This window comes from Phyllobates terribilis, unplaced genomic scaffold, assembly GCF_046119375.1.
Source record: "Phyllobates terribilis strain yellow unplaced genomic scaffold, ASM4611937v1 Scaffold_1__5_contigs__length_1240528914, whole genome shotgun sequence".
In the NCBI taxonomy this organism is placed as follows: Eukaryota; Metazoa; Chordata; class Amphibia; order Anura; family Dendrobatidae; genus Phyllobates; species Phyllobates terribilis.
In genome coordinates, this window is record NW_027362761.1 from 1,046,746,730 (window position 1) to 1,046,765,013 (window position 18,284).

Below are 18,284 nucleotides of genomic sequence, written 5' to 3' on the forward strand. Positions count from 1 at the left end.
GGTAGGACAACTGAACGCTGCGTTGGGACAAGGACGTGGATGGTGATTGTTGTAAGTCTGCAACGACAGGTGCATGGCAGTTGGCATCTTCACATGCGTCAAGGATCACTTATGATGGGCACACTTTTAGGCTGTGACCTGGGAGTCAGAGATGCTTCCGGGTGTCTTCCCCATGCTGTTCCCATGTATTTTCAGCACTGTATGTATGTGTCTGATCATGTCTCACCCACCACATGGCCAGATAACGTTGTAAAATGTCAAACATTTCCCAGTGAATGCATTTGTCTTGGTTGAAATCAATGTAAAAGTGCAAAAATGCATCAATAACGCTACGTGTGAACATAGCCCAAGGTGTGGAGGAGCATTTTTGTTTTTGTTTATTTATTTTGCCTTATATACAAGTCATTACCCTGGAAACGATGTTCCTTAACTTTTTTCCCGGAAACATCCATTTTGTTTTTGTTTTTGCATGTTTTATTGTGAGTCCGTAAAAGTGGCGTAATATCTCTGTCAACATTGTCGACAGCATTGATCTGGGCATCCGAAATGCTTCCAAGGGTCTTCCCCATGCTGATCCCATGTCATTTGAGCACTGTTCCCATTGATTTGGGCAATTTTTAGGCCCTCTGCAGACCGCTGGGGGGAGCCGCCGGAAAAATGCTCGAGTTTCCCATAGACTTACATTGGACTTTTTACTCGGTCCAAGCACTCGAGCATTACAATTTGCTCGACCCGAACAACGAGTACCCAAGCATTTTAGTGCTCGCTCATCACTAATTATTTCCTTTACACTTTACAAATGCTTGCTACTTTGTGTTGGTATATTACATAAAATCCCAATAAAATGTACTTAAGATTGTTGGTGTAACTTGAAAAAATGTGGAAAGGTTCATGGGGTATACTCATAGCACTGTATATAGGTTAAAAAAAGCACTACATACAGTACAGACCAAAAGTTTGGACACACCTTCTCATTTAAAGATTTTTCTGTATTTTCTTGATAATAAAATTTGTACATTCACACTGAAGGCATCAAAACTATGAATTATATACTTAACAAAAAAGTGTGAAACAACTGAAAATATGTCTTATATTCTATGTTCTCCAAAGTAGCCACCTTTTGCTTTGATGACTGCTTTGCACGCTCTTGGCATTCTCTTTATGAGTAGAGATGAGCGGTGTTCGACTAGAACTGTTCGCCAATCTCAAATTCGAGCTGTTTTGGGCGGTGTTCGAGTTGTTCGACGAACCCGAACGATTTGCAAAAAATTCGGCTGTTCGAGGTTATGTTCGATAACTGTTCGTGCACCAAAAGCGTGTCCTGCATGTCTGGCGCTATTTAGAGCACCAATCATGCAGGGATTGTCTGCCACTCACTGTAATGCCACAGCCATGGTGGTTGTGGCATTAGAGTGATTGCCCAAATCGATGGGAACTGTGCTCACAGTGAAACATGAAAAGCCGGCAATTCAGCAGCGGTACACCGGTACCCGACAATTTAGAACCGAAAGAATAGAGCATCACACATAGATTAGATAGATAGAAACATGTCAGTCACATATATAAGAAGTACAGTGACAGTGTTGATTACTGTACTTGCCATTTAGTGTAAAGGATTTATTAAAAAAAATAATAGTGTTTTCATGCACCGTCTCTTTAAAAAAGCCGGCCGGCAATTCAGCATCTGTACCCGACAATTTAGAATGGAAGCAATAGAGCATCACACATAGATTAGATAGATAGAAACATGTCAGTCACATATATATGAAGTACAGTGACAGTGTTGATTACTGTACTTGTCATTTAGTGTTAAAATAAAGGATTTATTTAAAAAAAAAATTTGGCGTGGGATCCCCCATAATTTTAGTCTCTAGCGGAGGTTAAGCAGATGGCTGGGGCAGATGTTTGAAGCCTGGGAAGGGGTAATACCCACGGAGCTTCCCAGGCTACTAATATCAGCCCCCAGCTGAATGCCTAGCCTTTACTAGCTATTAAAATGGGGGACCCTCCAAAAAATTGATGTGGGGTCCCCCCTATTTTAATAGCTAGCAAAGGCTAGGCAGACAGCTGGGGGCTGATATTAATAGCCCAGGAAGGGTGCCATGAATATTGGCCCCCTCCCAGGCTAGAAACACCAGCCGTCAGCCGCCCCAGAAATGGCACATCCATAGGATGCGCCAATTCTGGCACTTAGCCTCGCTCTTCCCACTGCCCTGTAGCGGTGGCAGTGGGGTAATAGGGCTGGGGTTGATGTCAGCTTATAATGCCAGCTGACATCAAGCCCAGGTTAGTAATGGAGAGGCGTCTATAAGACACCCCCATTACTAACCCCATAGTCAAAGTTAAAAAAAAACACAAACACCCAGAATAAAGTCCTTTAATTGAAATAAAGACACAATTCTTTATTGTTCTAAATTAAACCATACTTACAATCACGCCCATTCCAGCTGAAGCCAACGATCCCCTGCAATAAAAGAAAAATAATAAAGCAACATAATCCTTACCTTCCCATGGTTCCCACGACAGCTTTAGCTCTGCTACATCGAGATGACAGGCTGGACCGCAGCAGAAAGCTGCCATCCAGCCTGTCATCCCGCAGACACTGAGAAGCGCAGGCTTGCTTGCGCTGCTCAGCGTCTCTCTGTGACGGCATCCAGATGAGCCGAGTTCATGTCCAATGAACTCGGCTCACCTCATGCACGTCACTGACAGCGTGGGAAAATTCTCACGCTGAAGCGGTGAGTGCAGAAGAATTCTCCCACGCTGTCAGTGACGTGCATAAGGTGAGCTCATGTCCAATGAACTCAGCTCACCTCCTGCACATCACTGACAGCGTGGGAGAATTCTCCTGCACTCAGCGCTTCAGCGTGAGAATTCTCCCACGCTGAAGCGCTGAGTGCAGGAGAATTTTCCCACGCTGTCAGTGACGTGCATAAGGTGAGCTCATGTCCAATGAACTCAGCTCACCTCCTGCACGTCACGGACAGCGTGGGAGAATTCTCCTGCACTCAGCGCTTCATTGTGAGAATTCTCCCACGCTGAAGCGCTGAGTGCAGGAGAATTTTCCCACGCTGTCAGTGACGTGCATGAGGTGAGCCGAGTTCATTGGACATTAACTCGGCTCATCTGGATGCCCTCACAGAGAGACACTGTGGAGCGCATCCCTCAGTGTCTGCGGGATGACAGGCTGGATGGCAGCGTTCTGCTGCGGTCCAGCCTGTCATCTCGATGTAGCAGAGCTGAAGCTGTCATGGGAACCATGGAAAGGTAAGGATGATGTTGCTTTATTATTTTTCTTTTATTTCAGGAGATCGTTGGCTTCAGCTGGAATGGGCGTGATGGTAAGTATGGTTTAATTTAGAACAATAAAGAATTGTGTGTTTATTTCAATTAAAGGACTTTTTTCTGATTGTTGTGTTTTTTTTAAATACTTTACTAGAAATTCATGGTGGTCATGTCTAATATTGGCGTGACCCCATGAATTTCGGGCTTAGGGCCAGCTGATAATGCCAAGCTGGCCCTAACCCCTTTATTACCCAGTGAGCCACCGCATCAGGGCCCTGGATGAGTTGGGTACAGCGCCAGAAGATGGCGCTTCTATGAACGCGCCATTTTCCGGGGTGGCTGCGGACTGCAATTTGCAGCGGGGGTGGCCCAGAAAGCTTGGGCCTCCCTGCGCTGCGGATTCCAGCCCCCAGCTGCCTAGTTGTACCTGGCTGGACACAAAAACAGGGCGAAGCCCCACGTCAATTTTCTTTAAATTATTTCATGAAATAATTAAGTAAAAAAGGGCTTCCCTATATTGTTGTGTCCGGCCAGGTACAAATAGGCAGATGGTGGTTGGGGGCAGCCCGTTCCTGCCTGCTGCACCTGACTGGACTCAAATATAGTGCGAAGCCCCACGTCAATTTTTTTTTAATTATTTCATGAATTTCCTGAAATAATTAAAAAAAATTGAAGTGGGGCTTCGCACTATATTTGTGTCCAGCCAGGTACAGCAGGCAGGAACGGGCTGCCCCCAACCACCAGCTGACTATTTGTACCTGGCCGGACACAACAATATAGGGAAGGCCTTTTTTTCTTAATTATTTCATGAATTTCATGAAATAATTAAAAAAAATTGAAGTGGGGCTTCGCACTATATTTGTGTCCAGCCAGGTACAGCAGGCAGGAACGGGCTGCCCCCAACCACCAGCTGCCTATTTGTACCTGGCCGGACACAACAATATAGGGAAGGCCTTTTTTTCTTAATTATTTCATGAATTTCATGAAATAATTAAAAAAAATTGAAGTGGGGCTTCGCCCTATTTTTGTGTCCAGCCAGGTACAACTAGGCAGCTGGGGGCTGGAATCTGCAGCGCAGGGAGGCCCAAGCTTTCTGGGCCCCCCCCCGCTGCAAATTGCAGTCTGCAGCCACCCCGGAAAATGGCGCGTTCATAGAAGCGCCATCTTCTGGCGCTGTACCCAACTCATCCAGGGCCCTGGTGCGGTGGCTCACTGGGTAATAAAGGGGTTAGGGCCAGCTTGGTATTATCAGCTGGCCCCAAGCCCAAAATTCATGGGGTCACGCCAGTATTAGACATGACCGCCATGAATTTCTAGTAAAGTATTTAAAAAAAACACAACACCCAGAATAAAGTCCTTTAATTGAAATAAATACACAATTCTTTATTGTTCTAAATTAAACCATACTTACCATCACACCCATTCCAGCTGAAGCCAACGATCTCCTGCAATAAAAGAAAAATAATAAACCAACCTCATCCTTACCTTTCCATGGTTCCCACGACAGCTTCAGCTCTGCTACATCGAGATGACTGGCTGGACCGCAGCAGAACGCTGCCATCCAGCCTGTCATCCCGCGGACACTGAGAAGCGCAGGCATGCTTGCGCTCCTCACTGTCTCGCTGTGACGGCATCCAGATGAGCCGAGGTCATGTCCAATGAACTCGGCTCACCTCATGCACGTCACTGACAGCGTGGGAAAATTCTCACGCTGAAGTGCTGAGTGCAGGAGAATTCTCCCACGCTGTCAGTGACGTGCATGAGGTGAGCTCATGTCCAATGAACTCAGCTCACCTCATGCACCTCACTGACAGCGTGGGAAAATTCTCCTGCACTCAGCGCTTCAGCGTGAGAATTTTCCCACGCTGTCAGTGACGTGCATGAGGTGAGCCGAGTTCATTGGACATGACCTCGGCTCATCTGGATGCCGTCACAGCGAGACAGTGAGCAGCGCAAGCATGCCTGCTCTTCTCAGTGTCCGCGGGATGACAGGCTGGATGGCAGCGTTCTGCTGCGGTCCAGCCAGTCATCTCGATGTAGCAGAGCTGGAGCTGTCGTGGGAACCATGGAAAGGTAAGGATGAGGTTGGTTTATTATTTTATTTTTATTACAGGAGATCGTTGGCTTCAGCTGGAATGGGCGTGACCGTAAGTATGGTTTAATTTAGAACAATAAAGAATTGTGTGTTTATTTCAATTAAAGGACTTTATTCTGGGTGTTTGTGTTTTTTTTAACTTTGACTATGGGGTTAGTAATGGGGGTGTCTTATAGACGCCTCTCCATTACTAACCTGGGCTTGATGTCAGCTGGCATTATAAGCTGACATCAACCCCAGCCCTATTACCCCACTGTCACTGCTACAGGGCAGTGGGAAGAGCGAGGCTAAGTGCCAGAATTGGCGCATCCTATGGATGCGCCATTTCTGGGGCGGCTGACGGCTGGTGTTTCTAGCCTGGGAGGGGGCCAATATTCATGGCACCCTTCCTGTGCTATTAATATCAGCCCCCAGCTGTCTGCCTAGCCTTTGCTAGCTATTAAAATAGGGGGGACCCCACGTCATTTTTTTGGGGGGGTCCCCCATTTTAATAGCTAGTAAAGGCTAAGTATTCAGCTGGGGGCTGATATTAGAAGCCTGGTAAGCTCCGTGGGTATTACCCCCTTCCGAGGCTTCAAACATCTGCCCCAGCCGTCTGCTTAACCTCCGCTAGAGCCTAAAATTATGGGGGATCCCACGCCAATTTTTATTTTAATAAATCCTTTATTTTAACACTAAATGACAAGTACAGTAACCAACACTGTCACTGTACTTATTATAAATGTGACTGACATGTTTCTATCTATCTAATCTATGTGTGATGCTCTATCTTTCTGTTCTAAATTGTCGGGTACCGCTGCTGAATTGCCGGCCGGCTTTTTTAAAGAGACAGTGCATGAAAACACTATTATTTTTTTAAATAAATCCTTTACACTAAATGACAAGTACAGTAAGCAACACTGTCACTGTACTTATTATATATGTGACTGACATGTTTCTATCTATCTAATCTATGTGTGAAGCTCTATTCTTTCTGTTCTAAATTGTCAGATACAGATGCTGAATTGCCGGCCGGCTTTTTTAAAGAGACGGTGCATGAAAACACTAATATTTTTTTTAATAAATCCTTTACACTAAATGACAAGTGCAGTAACCAACACTGTCACTGTGCTTCTTATATGTGTGACTGACATGTTTCTATCTATCTAATCTATGTGTGATGCTCTATTCCTTCTTGTCTAAATTGTCGGGTACCGGTGTATGCCGCTGCTGAATTTGCCGGCCGGCTTTTTTAAAGAGAGTGTCTTCTGAGCAGTTTGTCAGCTTTTGGACACCTTTGCAGGTGTTTTCTATGTGTTTCTATGTGTTTTTGTTTGCCTGCCATTGGTTTTAACGGTGTTCGACGGTGTTCTAAGGTGTTCGACGAACAGTTCGACGAACAGTTCCTCGAACATCCCGGTGTTCGACGAACCGAACCGAACCCGAACACTACGGGGGTGGCTCAACACTATTGATGAGCTTCAAGAGGTAGTCACCGGAAATGGTTAATTTTGATGCCTTCAGTGTGAATGTACAATTTTCATAGTCAGTGTGTGTGTTTACACTATATGGTCTCTTGGAAGCTGTTGTGACTGTAATTGGATGTGGTCATTGTTTTGTGTAGTTTGATGTCTGTGTGATTGTCTGTTTCCAAGGTGGAGCAAAAAAACTGAAAGGAAGTGAAACGATACAATTTATTAACATGTCAAAAATAATGGCAAAGCTTCATACTTTTACATAATAGTAACAGAAAGATAATCCTTAGAAATGTTATTATATTCTATTATTATATATATTAGATAGATAGATGTACAGTAACTATGAAACTTATAAGACATACTGATCGGTTGTTTAGATTGTGAGCCCCAATGGGGACAGTGTTGCAAATGCATATAAAGCACTATGAAATTAATAGTGCTATATAAATGAATAAATATTATTATATACATTATTATATTATATAAATATATTATTTACAGTGGTGGCCAAAAGTATTGGCACCCCTGCCATTCTGTCAGATAATACTCAGTTTCTTCCTGAAAATGATTGCAATCACAAATTTTTTGGTATTATTATCTTCATTTAATTTGTCTTCAATGAAAAAACACAAAAAGAATTGTCCTAAAGCCAAATTGGATACAATTCCACACCAAACCTAAAAAAGGGGGTGGACAAAAGTATTGGCACTGTTTGAAAAATCATGTGATGCTTCTCTAATTCGTGTAATTAACAGCACCTGTAACTTACCTGTGGCACCTAACAGGTGTTGGCAATAACTAAATCACACTTGCAGCCAGTTTACATGGATTAACCCCTTTCCAACCCATGACGTCTTAGTACGCACATTTGCGTACCCCCGGTTCAGTGAGGGCTGCTGCGCTGAGCCCTCACTGAACCGAGCACATGTCAGCTGATTCTTACAGCTGGCATGTGCCCGCAACAGCCGCGGGTGGAATCGCGATCCACCCGCGACTGTTAACATGTTAAATGCCGCTGTCAATCTCCGACAGCGACATTTAACGCGCACTTCCGGGTTGCGCATCATAAGCCCCGCCCATCGGCGACCCCGTCACGTGATCGCGGGTCGCCGATGGGCGTGCATGACAACCCAGGGTCTGCAGCAGACGCCTGTGGTTGTCATGATCTGGTCGCTATGAGCGCCACCTAGTGGTCGGCGCTCATAGCACAGGACCATTTCTGCTGCATGCAGGGGATCTGCTCGTCCCCTGTATGTAGCAGAGACGATCAGACAACTGCTGCTTCTAGTCTCCTATGGAGACTATTGAAGCATGCAGTAAGTGAAAAAAAAATGTTTTTAAAAATATAAAAAAAATATAAAAGTTTAAATCACCCCCCTTTCGCCCCATTCAAAATAAAATATATATATAAAAAAAAAAACACATACACATATTTGGTATCGCCGCGTTCAGAATCGCCCAATCTATCAATATAAAAAAAGAATTAATCCGATCGGTAAACGGTGTAACGAGAAAAAAATTCTAAACGCCAGAATTACGTTTTTTGGTCGCTGCAAAATTGCAATAAAATGCAATAACGGGCGATCAAAACATCGGATCTACCCCAAAATGTTATCAATAAAAATGTCAGCCCGGCGCGCAAAAAATATGCCCTCAATTAGCCCCAGATCACGAAAAATGGAGACGCTACAGGTCTCGGAAAATGGCGCTATTTTTTTTTAGTTTTTTCTACCAAATTTTGGATTTTTTTTTCACCACTTAAATATAAAATAACCTATACATGTTTGGTGTCTACGAACTCGTAATGACCCAGAGAATAAGAATGGCAGGTCAGTTTTAGCATTCAGTGAACGTGGTAAAAAAATAAATAAAAAACAACTGTGGTATTGCACTTTTTTGCAATTTTACCGCACTTGGAATTTTTTTCCCGTTTTCCCGTACATGATATGGTAAAATTAGTAATGGCGTTGAAAAGTACAACTTGTCCCACAAAAAATAAGCCCTCACATAGCCATATTGTCCAAAAAATAAAAACGCTATGGCTCTGGGAACAAGGGGAGCAAAAAACGAAAAAGCAAAAACGACAAAACCCAAGGTTGCGAAGGGGTTAAAGTTGACTCAACCTCTGTCCTGTGTCCTTGTGTGTACCTCATTGAGCATGGATAAAAGAAAGAAGACCAAAGAACTGTCTGAGGACTTGAGAAACCAAATTGTGAGGAAGCATGAGCAATCTCAAGGCTACAAGTCCATCTCCAAAGACCTGAATGTTCCTGTGTCTTCCGTGCCCAGTGTCATCAAGAAGTTTAAAGCCCATGGCACTGTGGCTAACCTCCCTAGATGTGGATGGAAAAGAAAAATTGACGAGAGATTTCAACGCAAGATTGTGCGGATAGTGGATAAAGAACCTCGACTAACATCCAAACAAGTTCAAGCTGCCCTGCAATCCGAGGGTACAACAGTGTCAACCCGTACTATCCGTCGGTGTCTGAATGAAAAGGGACTGTATGGTAGGATACCCAGGAAGACCCCACTTCTTACCCCGAGACATAAAAAAGTCAGGCTGGAGTTTGCCAAAACTTACCTGAGAAAGCCTAAAACGTTTTGGAAGAATGTTCTCTGGTCAGATGAGACAAAAGTAGAGCTTTTTGGGAAAAAGCATCAACATAGAGTGTGCAGGAAAAAAAGAGGCATTCAAAGAAAAGAACACGGTCCCTACAGTCAAACATGGCGGAGGTTCCCTGATATTTTGGGGTTGCTTTGCTGCCTCTGGCACTGGACTGCTTGACCGTGTGCATGGCATTATGAAGTCTGAAGACTATCAACAAATTTTGCAGCATAGTGTAGGGCCCAGTGTGAGAAAGCTGGGTCTCCCTCAGAGGTCATGGGTCTTCCAGCAGGACAATGACCCAAAACACACTTCCAAAAGCACTATAAAATGGTTTGAGAGAAAGCACTGGAGACTTCTAAGGTGGCCAGCAATGAGTCCAGACCTGAATCCCATAGAACACCTGTGGAGAGATCTCAAAATGGCAGTTTGGAGAAGGCACCCTTCAAATATCAGGAACCTGGAGCAGTTTGCCAAAGAAGAATGGTCTACAATTCCAGCAGAGCATTGTAAGAAACTCATTGATGGTTACCGGAAGTGGTTGTTCGCAGTTATTTTGGCTAAAGGTTGTGCAGCCAAGTATTAGGCTGAGGGTGCCAATACTTTTGTCTGGCCCATTTTTAGAGTTTTGTGTGAAATGATCAATGATTTGATTTTTGCTTCATTCTCTTTTGTGTTTTTTCCTTGCAAGCAAATTAAATGAAGATAATAATACCAAAGAATTTGTGATTGCAATCATTTTCAGGAAGAAACTGAGTATTATCTGACAGAATTGCAGGGGTGCCAATACTTTTGGCCACCACTGTATGTATATATGGTTAAACTATGCAAGTATGTATCTATAATGTCTCATCAATCTATATGTGTCTATATATATATATATCATCTATGTTTATCATATTAACAAGCTAATATATGTATGTGTTTAGCTATGATGTATATATGTACTAAAAATATAGAATTATTTAAAGTATACTGTATAATATCTATAATATATCTATGTATAATATATGTCTAAAATCTACAGTTTTTTAAGGTATAAATAGAGATATATATGAATATATATCTATGTAGCGATGCCTCTATCCACATGGATTAGAGCCAGAGGAGGAGATATGGTGATCAGCCGTCCCACCCATCTCTTCAGCTGTTTCACAAAAAACCCAGCCCAGTGTAAAGACAAATAAGTCTCTCAGCATCTTTGACACTGTAGTTACAAATATGGGTTTCCATCACCAACTGTTTAAAAGTTGATGATACATGTCTCCCCTGTGATGACCTTAAATACTTCTGTATATATGTATTTACAACAAAATTAATGGTGCAGAATATGTTATCTATATATATCATATAACAATGTGTATGTTCTACTATGTATTTATATATGTATATACATACATAGAAATGTATCTAATATGTATTTATACATATGTATGTATCTAAGGCATATTAATATGTGTTCAAAAAGTAAATCACTATTGATGATATATAATACTATGTACATGTTATTGAGATTACTAAAGATCTAAATTAATTTAGAACATTTTTATAAACTACATTTTTAGTGAACACTTTACCACTACCATGTAACAACTGTCCTTGTAGTGATGTATCTAAAACCTTGACTTTGACATGGGAGCGTTGCTTGACTCTGGAGAAAGCAACATATAGCGGCCCATGGCCAAAGGCTGGTTGAGGTAGATAAATACCCACTCGATTTAGGGTCTGTCCTTGTGCCTTGTTAATTGTCATTGCGAAAGCTGGCTTAACAGGAAACTTTCGTCTTTGAAGTTTGAATTGTAACCCAGTTTCAGATGGACACAAATCAATGTGTGGAATAAAAACAAAGTCTCCTTCAGCTGATCCTGTGATGACTTTTGCCTGTATGATATGTGGATTTAAGGATGTTATAATGAGCCGAGTTCCGTTACATAATCCTTTTTTTGTATTCAGGTTTCGCAGTAGCATTGCAATTGTTCCTATTTTTAGTTGTAAGCGATGTGGTAGCATTCCCGATGGTGTCAGAGAATGTAAAAATTTGAGTAGTGTTCAGTTTCATAAGCATCATCCGCATCCACAGAAGCATCACTTGTATATAAGACATATTGGCCACTCAGTCGGTCCATAATTTGAGAATTGAGAAATTCAACATCTTCATTTTTTTGACTCAATATTGCATGTGATGCAGCATACAAGACACTTTCAGTGTCATTAACATTAATATGAATGTTTGTGCCAAATATGTCTGTGATTAAACAGGCAGAGGACAGCATGTCTGGAGGAATTTCAATAACGTCCTCTCCAAGATTGTATTCATTTGAGAGCTGACCATTGCCTAGTTTAAGTAACCAAGTGCTGTATTCTGGATCCCTGGATCTCATGTTGTTGAATAGCGGGAGTCTTGTGAAGTGTTTCTAGAGTTGACAATATTTAAGACAACAATCCACAATTTCAGTTCTGGTGGCATGTGTAAGTACAGGAAGGCATTGGTGGAAATCTCCTCCAAGTATGAAAACTTTACCACCAAAGGGAACATTATTTTTGCCATCAACATGTATTGTCATGACATCACGTAGAAGTCTATCAATGACATTCAAAGAATGGTTTTGTGCCATTGTACACTCATCAAGTATAAAAAGTGTAGTATTTTTTAACTTGTCCTCTGACATAATGTATAAGTAGATGGTATAAGTAGGTTTTTCCACTTCCACCTGGACCATCAACAAAGAAACACTTAGGTGTCGACGTGTTGTCTTGTAGAACATCCACAATGGCATTGAAAGCCAACAGTTGCTCAGAATTAAGAGTTTTTTTCATCTCAGTAATTGTAGCTAATTCATAGTCTTTATCATAGTCTTCTTGAGGCTGGCATATGTTTGCTGCAAGGCGTGGTAAATTAAAATCCAAATAAGACTTGGCATGTATTATTAGCACATCTTGAACATCTTTCATAGCATAGCTTTCACAATTGATACACAGTTCACTGTTGTTGTGGTATTGGTAACAGTAGTCTTGTATGAAATGTTGCTTAAATTACTTCCACAATTCTATTGGATTTGTAGGTGTTCCAAAAATAGAGATGTAAGCGAACATCTCCCGAAGTTGTGTAGGCATGTTCAGAACAGTTGCATCTAGTATAGTATTTCTCCAGACACTATCATCTATTAATAATCCAAGTGCTAAGGCAGCATCTCAAAAGGTTTCATGTGTAATACCATTGACAGATTTAAGGTCCTTAAAACTTGTTGCTCCTTTTACATGTAATAACAACAAACGTAAATAATAGCGTTCTTGGTCTTTCACACTAACTGTATACATTCTTCCTATTACAGTGTGGCCTCTTTTCTTTCTGTGTTCCCATATGCCATGTTTCCAAATGTAGTGTTCTGGAATGTCTCTGTAATAATATTGATGTGCATTAGGGTCGATCTTATTAAGGTTAAAGTACACCATGAGTGTTGAATTTTGAAGTAGTTTTTGTTTTATGTTGTCAATGGGCTCATCTTGATGAAAATATAGTGCCTGAGAGTTAGGTAGATGTACTGCTAGGCGAATAATTGCATGAGATTGTCTATGCATAGGAAAAGCAAAGATTCTCCATGCAGCTGCGGGTGCACTGACGTATCGTGAATCAACAAATTGATTTGTTTCATCATGTTGGAGTTGTGTTTGAGCTATTTCAATATTAGCCTTGTCATGTCCTTTATATACATATTTAAACAAATTCTTGACACTTTGGATGCTAGCACAAATTTCAACATTAATATGGCAGTTGTATTTTTTTAGCAAATATGGGTTATATGGGACAACCCATGAATTGTCAATTGTTTTAGAATTATGTTGATATGTAGTGGCAATGTTTCTGCGGTAAATTGGATAGCCATCCATTTCTTTAGAGGTATTTTGTTTAATTTTTTTTGGAAATCCTTCGGTGCAGTGTCCATGATCCATACATGGACAGTTAGGATTAGCTTCACCACAGGGACCGTGAATCATGTTTGTCAGAACAATGTTGTGGAGCTGAGGGTATGTTGTCTTGCCAGGAATTTCAGCCCACACAATATTGTCTAAGTCTTCTTCAGTTCTGATTTTTGAATTTTTGTCAAGTATGATTAAAATATGTGCATGTGGCAGGCCACGCTTTTGAAACTCGATGACATGCACAATAGCACAGACGTGTCCAAATAATCCATTGTTGATGTCAGATAACAGGGATTCAAGTTTAATTTTAAAGACCCGTGCAACTAAGTTTGGGCGATGTTCAACGCGTTGCCACTGTTGTAAATTTTCAGTAATTTCCCTCCACTTTGGATTACACGTCATGGTGACAAAGAGATCAGAGTGATCATATTTGGTAACGATAACCATAGCATCTTGATACCGCTGCTGCATATTTCCTGCACTGCCTTCGAAGGATGATGGTAAAATGACAGTTTTTCCAATGGGGATGCCCTTTTCAATAGATTTGTTGAATAAATGTTCTTGTAGCAAGCAATAATCTTCTACTTTTAGATCTTTTTGATGCATTCAAATGTAATGTAGTCTGTTAGCTTTGATGTTGACATATGCATCAACCAAATATTGTTGTGTTAGTTTACCTTCATTTAGTAGTGGATTAAAATCCTTTCTTACTGATAAAACATAGCTGTAAAACTGTAGTTGAGTAATCCTTCGTTTACTATCTCCTTGGTGTTTTAGAGCGTCATTCCAGCCTTGTTCTCCATAAGGGAAAAAGATAGGATACATCAGAGCATCTAAATTACTATGCAGAATACTGATTCTTTGTGTTTTTGGAACCAGAGGGTTTTGTGGATCAGGTTTTGAATGAATTAAGATGTCTCTATGGAAGGGAGGCTCACCATCATCATTATGAAAGACGACTGCCACTTCATTCACAGTTGGTTTATTGTATCGTCTGGGATCTTGAGTCCGATCTTGTTTAATAGCCATTGTGATGTTTGGCATGACAGTTCTATTTTGTAGAGCTTTGATCGTCTCTTTTTCTTCCACATCGTGTAGCATTCTATAGGCAGCAGGGAAAGGATTTTGTGTTTGCATTAGCTCAGCAATAATGGTCATTAACTGCTTCCAGACCACCCACTGTACATAAACATCAGCGTTGCCTGGGCTCTGTGCAGCGCCGATGTTTATGAACGGTCGGTGGTCCCGCAGCCCTCGGGACCCCCAGGGTCCTGCAGGCGCTGAGTTTGCGGTGCAGAGTGACAGCTCTGACAGGGGACATCATCGGGACCTGATTGGATCAGGTCCCAATGATGTTAACCCTTTGCTATCTTCTATATGCCGCGATCTATAGTGATCGCGGCATTTAGAAGATAGTGAGAGGAGAGGGGGTCGTCCACTTACCTCTCCGATGGCCCCCTGATGTCTTACAGGACCTGCCGTTGTCATGGCAGCCGGAGGTCACATGACCGCCTCCAGATCTGCCATATATGGTGTCCTGCTAGGCTCAACCTGCAGCTGAAGTCTAGCAGGAGACAGACAGTGTAAAACTGTCAGCAGAGCTCTCATGCAATGCAATACATGTCTATTGCATTGCATGAGAACAGTGATTAGAAAAATAAAAATTATTGTCCCATACAGGGACTAAGTAAAAATGTAAAAAAGAAGTCTAAAAAATGTTTTCAAACTGTTCAAAAAAAAATAAACACAAAATAAATAAAAATAAATAAATAAAATATTAAACCAATAAATCCGTATATTTATACAAAAACAAAAAAAGTACACATATTTGGTATCGCCAGGTCCGAAACAACCTGATCTATAAAACTGTCACACTAATTAACTCCTTCTGTGCACACCGTAATAAAAATAAATAAAAAAGGAGCAAAAAACTATGCTTTTTCATCCTATCGACAAGCAAAAAGTGGAAAAAAATGCGATCAAAAAGCAAAATGGAAATAAAAATGGTACCGCTGAAAACGTCATCTTGTTCCGCAAAAAAAAGCCACCATACAGCTCCATCAGCCAAAAAATAAAAAAGTTATAGCTCTCAGAATAAAGCGATGCAAAAAAAATATTTTTTCTATAAAATAGTTTTATTGTGTAAAAGCGCCAAAACATAAAAAAAATATACAGTAAGTGTAGTATCGCTGTAAACGTACTGACCCTAAGAATAACACTGCCTTATCAATTTTACCACACGCAGAACGGCATAAAAAAAAACCTCAAAAAACAATTCCTGAAGTGTTGGATTTTGTTAATTTTACCTCCCAAAAGATGGAATAGAAAGCGATCAAAAAATGTCACGTACCCAAAAATGGTACCAATAAAAATGTCAACTCGTCCTGCAAAAAACAAGCCATCACATGACTCTGTCGGCCAAAATATGGAAAAATTATAGCTCTCAAAATATGGCGATGCAGAAACTAGATTTTGGAAAAAAAGCGTCTTTTAGTGTGTGACAACTGTTAGTCATAAAAACCCGTTATAAAACTGGTATCTCTGTAATCGCACCGACCCGAAGAATAAAGTAAACTCATCACTTATACCGCATGATGAACGGCGTAAAAAATAAATAAAACCAATTCTTCACCTGCTACTGATTTGTTTATTATGTCTCCCAAAGATCGCAGTAAGGCTCTGCTCACATTTATCCTGCGCTCTGCGCTGAGCGCTTACACCAGAGTTTCCGTGTAAATCTCTGAAATACGTGATTCAGACGGAACCCATGGCAGAAGATTCCCTGTAATGAGGCAGATATAGGCCACTGTGGATGCGGTCTGGCCTGTGATCCCACGGTGTCAGTTTTTTTAGGCGTGCATAAAAGTTCAGTTGGCCACAGTTTTGTGCACTTCTGAAAAAAAGGACACCGCTAAACAGAGGCCAGACGTAGTCCAGAGTAACTCTGCTGCCTCATTAATGTGAATGGATCCCGCAGGGGTTTCATCTGAATTACATCGCTTGGAAATTTAGATGGAAACCCCGATGTACAGTACAGACCAAAAGTTTGGACACACCTTCTCATTTAAAGATGTTTCTGTATTTTCTTGACAATGAAAATTGTACATTCACACTGAAGGCATCAAAACTATGAATTAACACATGTGGAATTATATACTTAACAAAAAAGTGTGAAACAACTGAAAATATGTCTTATATTCTAGGTTCTTCAAAGTAGCTACCTTTTGCTTTGATGACTGCTTTGCACACTCTTGGCATTCTCTTGATGAGCTTCAAGAGGTAGTCACTGGAAATTGTCTTCCAGCAATCTTGAAGGAGTTCCCAGAGATGCTTAGCACTTGTTGGCCCTTTTGCCTTCACTCTGCGGTCCAGCTCACCTCAAACCATCTCGATTGGGTTCAGGTTTGGTGACTGTGGAGGCCAGGTCATCTGGCGTAGCACCCCATCACTCTCTTTCTTGGTCAAATAGCCCTTACACAGCCTGGAGGTGTGTTTGGGGTCATTGTCCTGTTGAAAAATAAATGATGGTCCAACTAAAGGCAAACTGGATGGATTAGCATGCCGCTGCAAGATGCTGTGGTAGCCATGCTGGTTCAGTATGCCTTCAATTTTGAATAAATCCCCAACAATGTCATCAGCAAAGCACCCCCGCACCATCACACCTCCTCCTCCATGCTTCACGGTGGGAACCAGGCATGTAGAGTCCATCCGTTCACTTTTTCTGCGTTGCACAAAGACACGGTGGTTGGAACCAAAGATCTCAAATTTGGACTCATCAGACCAAAGCACAGATTTCTACTGGTCTAATGTCCATTCCTTGTGTTCTTTATCCCAAACAAGTGTCTCTTCTGCTTGTTGCCTGTACTTAGCAGTGGTTTCCTAGCAGCTATTTTACCATGAAGGCCTGCTACACAAAGTCTCCCCTTAACAGTTGTTGAAGAGATGCGTCTGCTGCTAGAACTCTGTGTGGCATTGATCTGGTCTCTAATCTGAGCTGCTGTTAACCTGTGATTTCTGAGGCTGGTGACTCGGATAAACTTATCCTCAGAAGCAAAGGTAACTCTTGGTCTTCCTTTCCTGGGGCGGTCCTCAGGTGAGCCAGTTTCTTTGTAGCGCTTGATGGTTTTTGCAACTGCACTTGGGGACACTGTCAAAGTTTTCCCAAATTTTCAGACTGACTGACCTTCATTTCTTAAAGTAATGATGGCCACTCATTTTTCTTTACTTAGCTGCTTTTTTCTTGCCATAATACAAATTCTAACAGTCTATTCAGTAGGACTATCAGCTGTGTATCCACCAGACTTCTGCACAAGACAACTGATGGTCCCAACCCCATTTATAAGACAAGAAATCCCACTTATTAAACCTGACAGGGCACACCTGTGAAGTGAAAACCATTTCCGGTGACTACCTCTTGAAGCTCATCAAGAGAATGCCAAGAGTGTGCAAACCAGTCATCAAAGCAAAAGGTGGCTACTTTGAAGAACCTAGAATATAAGACATATTTTCAGTTGTTTCATACTTTTTTGTTAAATATATAATTCCACATGTGTTAATTCATAGTTGTCATGCCTTCAGTGTGAATGTACAATTTTCATAGTCATGAAAATACAGAAAAATCTGTAAATGAGAAGGTGTGTCCAAACTTTTGGTCTGTACTGTAAGTGCTCAGCATAGAGCGCCGGATAAAAATATGTAAAATGTTCCCAATAAAAGCTTCAACTCAGTCCTCAAAAAAAGCTAGTCCCCACTCAGGTCCATTATCTGTTAAAAATAATGGGACTTCCAATTTACTGGTAGCAGAAAGGCTCTGGAAAAGCGAAATGGCCCTTGCCCCCCAAAAGAAATTCAGAAAATTTTGTGCTCCCAAATCCAAATGCCTATTCTACAATAATTTGTTCTCCAATTGTCAAATAGCGCT

General features: G+C 41.4%; 1 pseudogene; it reads right to left on the bottom strand.

Moving 5' to 3' along the window:
- Positions 1-12,634: 12,634 nt before the first annotated feature.
- Positions 12,635-14,521, bottom strand: LOC141164493 (uncharacterized; annotated as a pseudogene).
- Between the last annotated feature and the right edge of the window lie 3,763 nt (positions 14,522-18,284).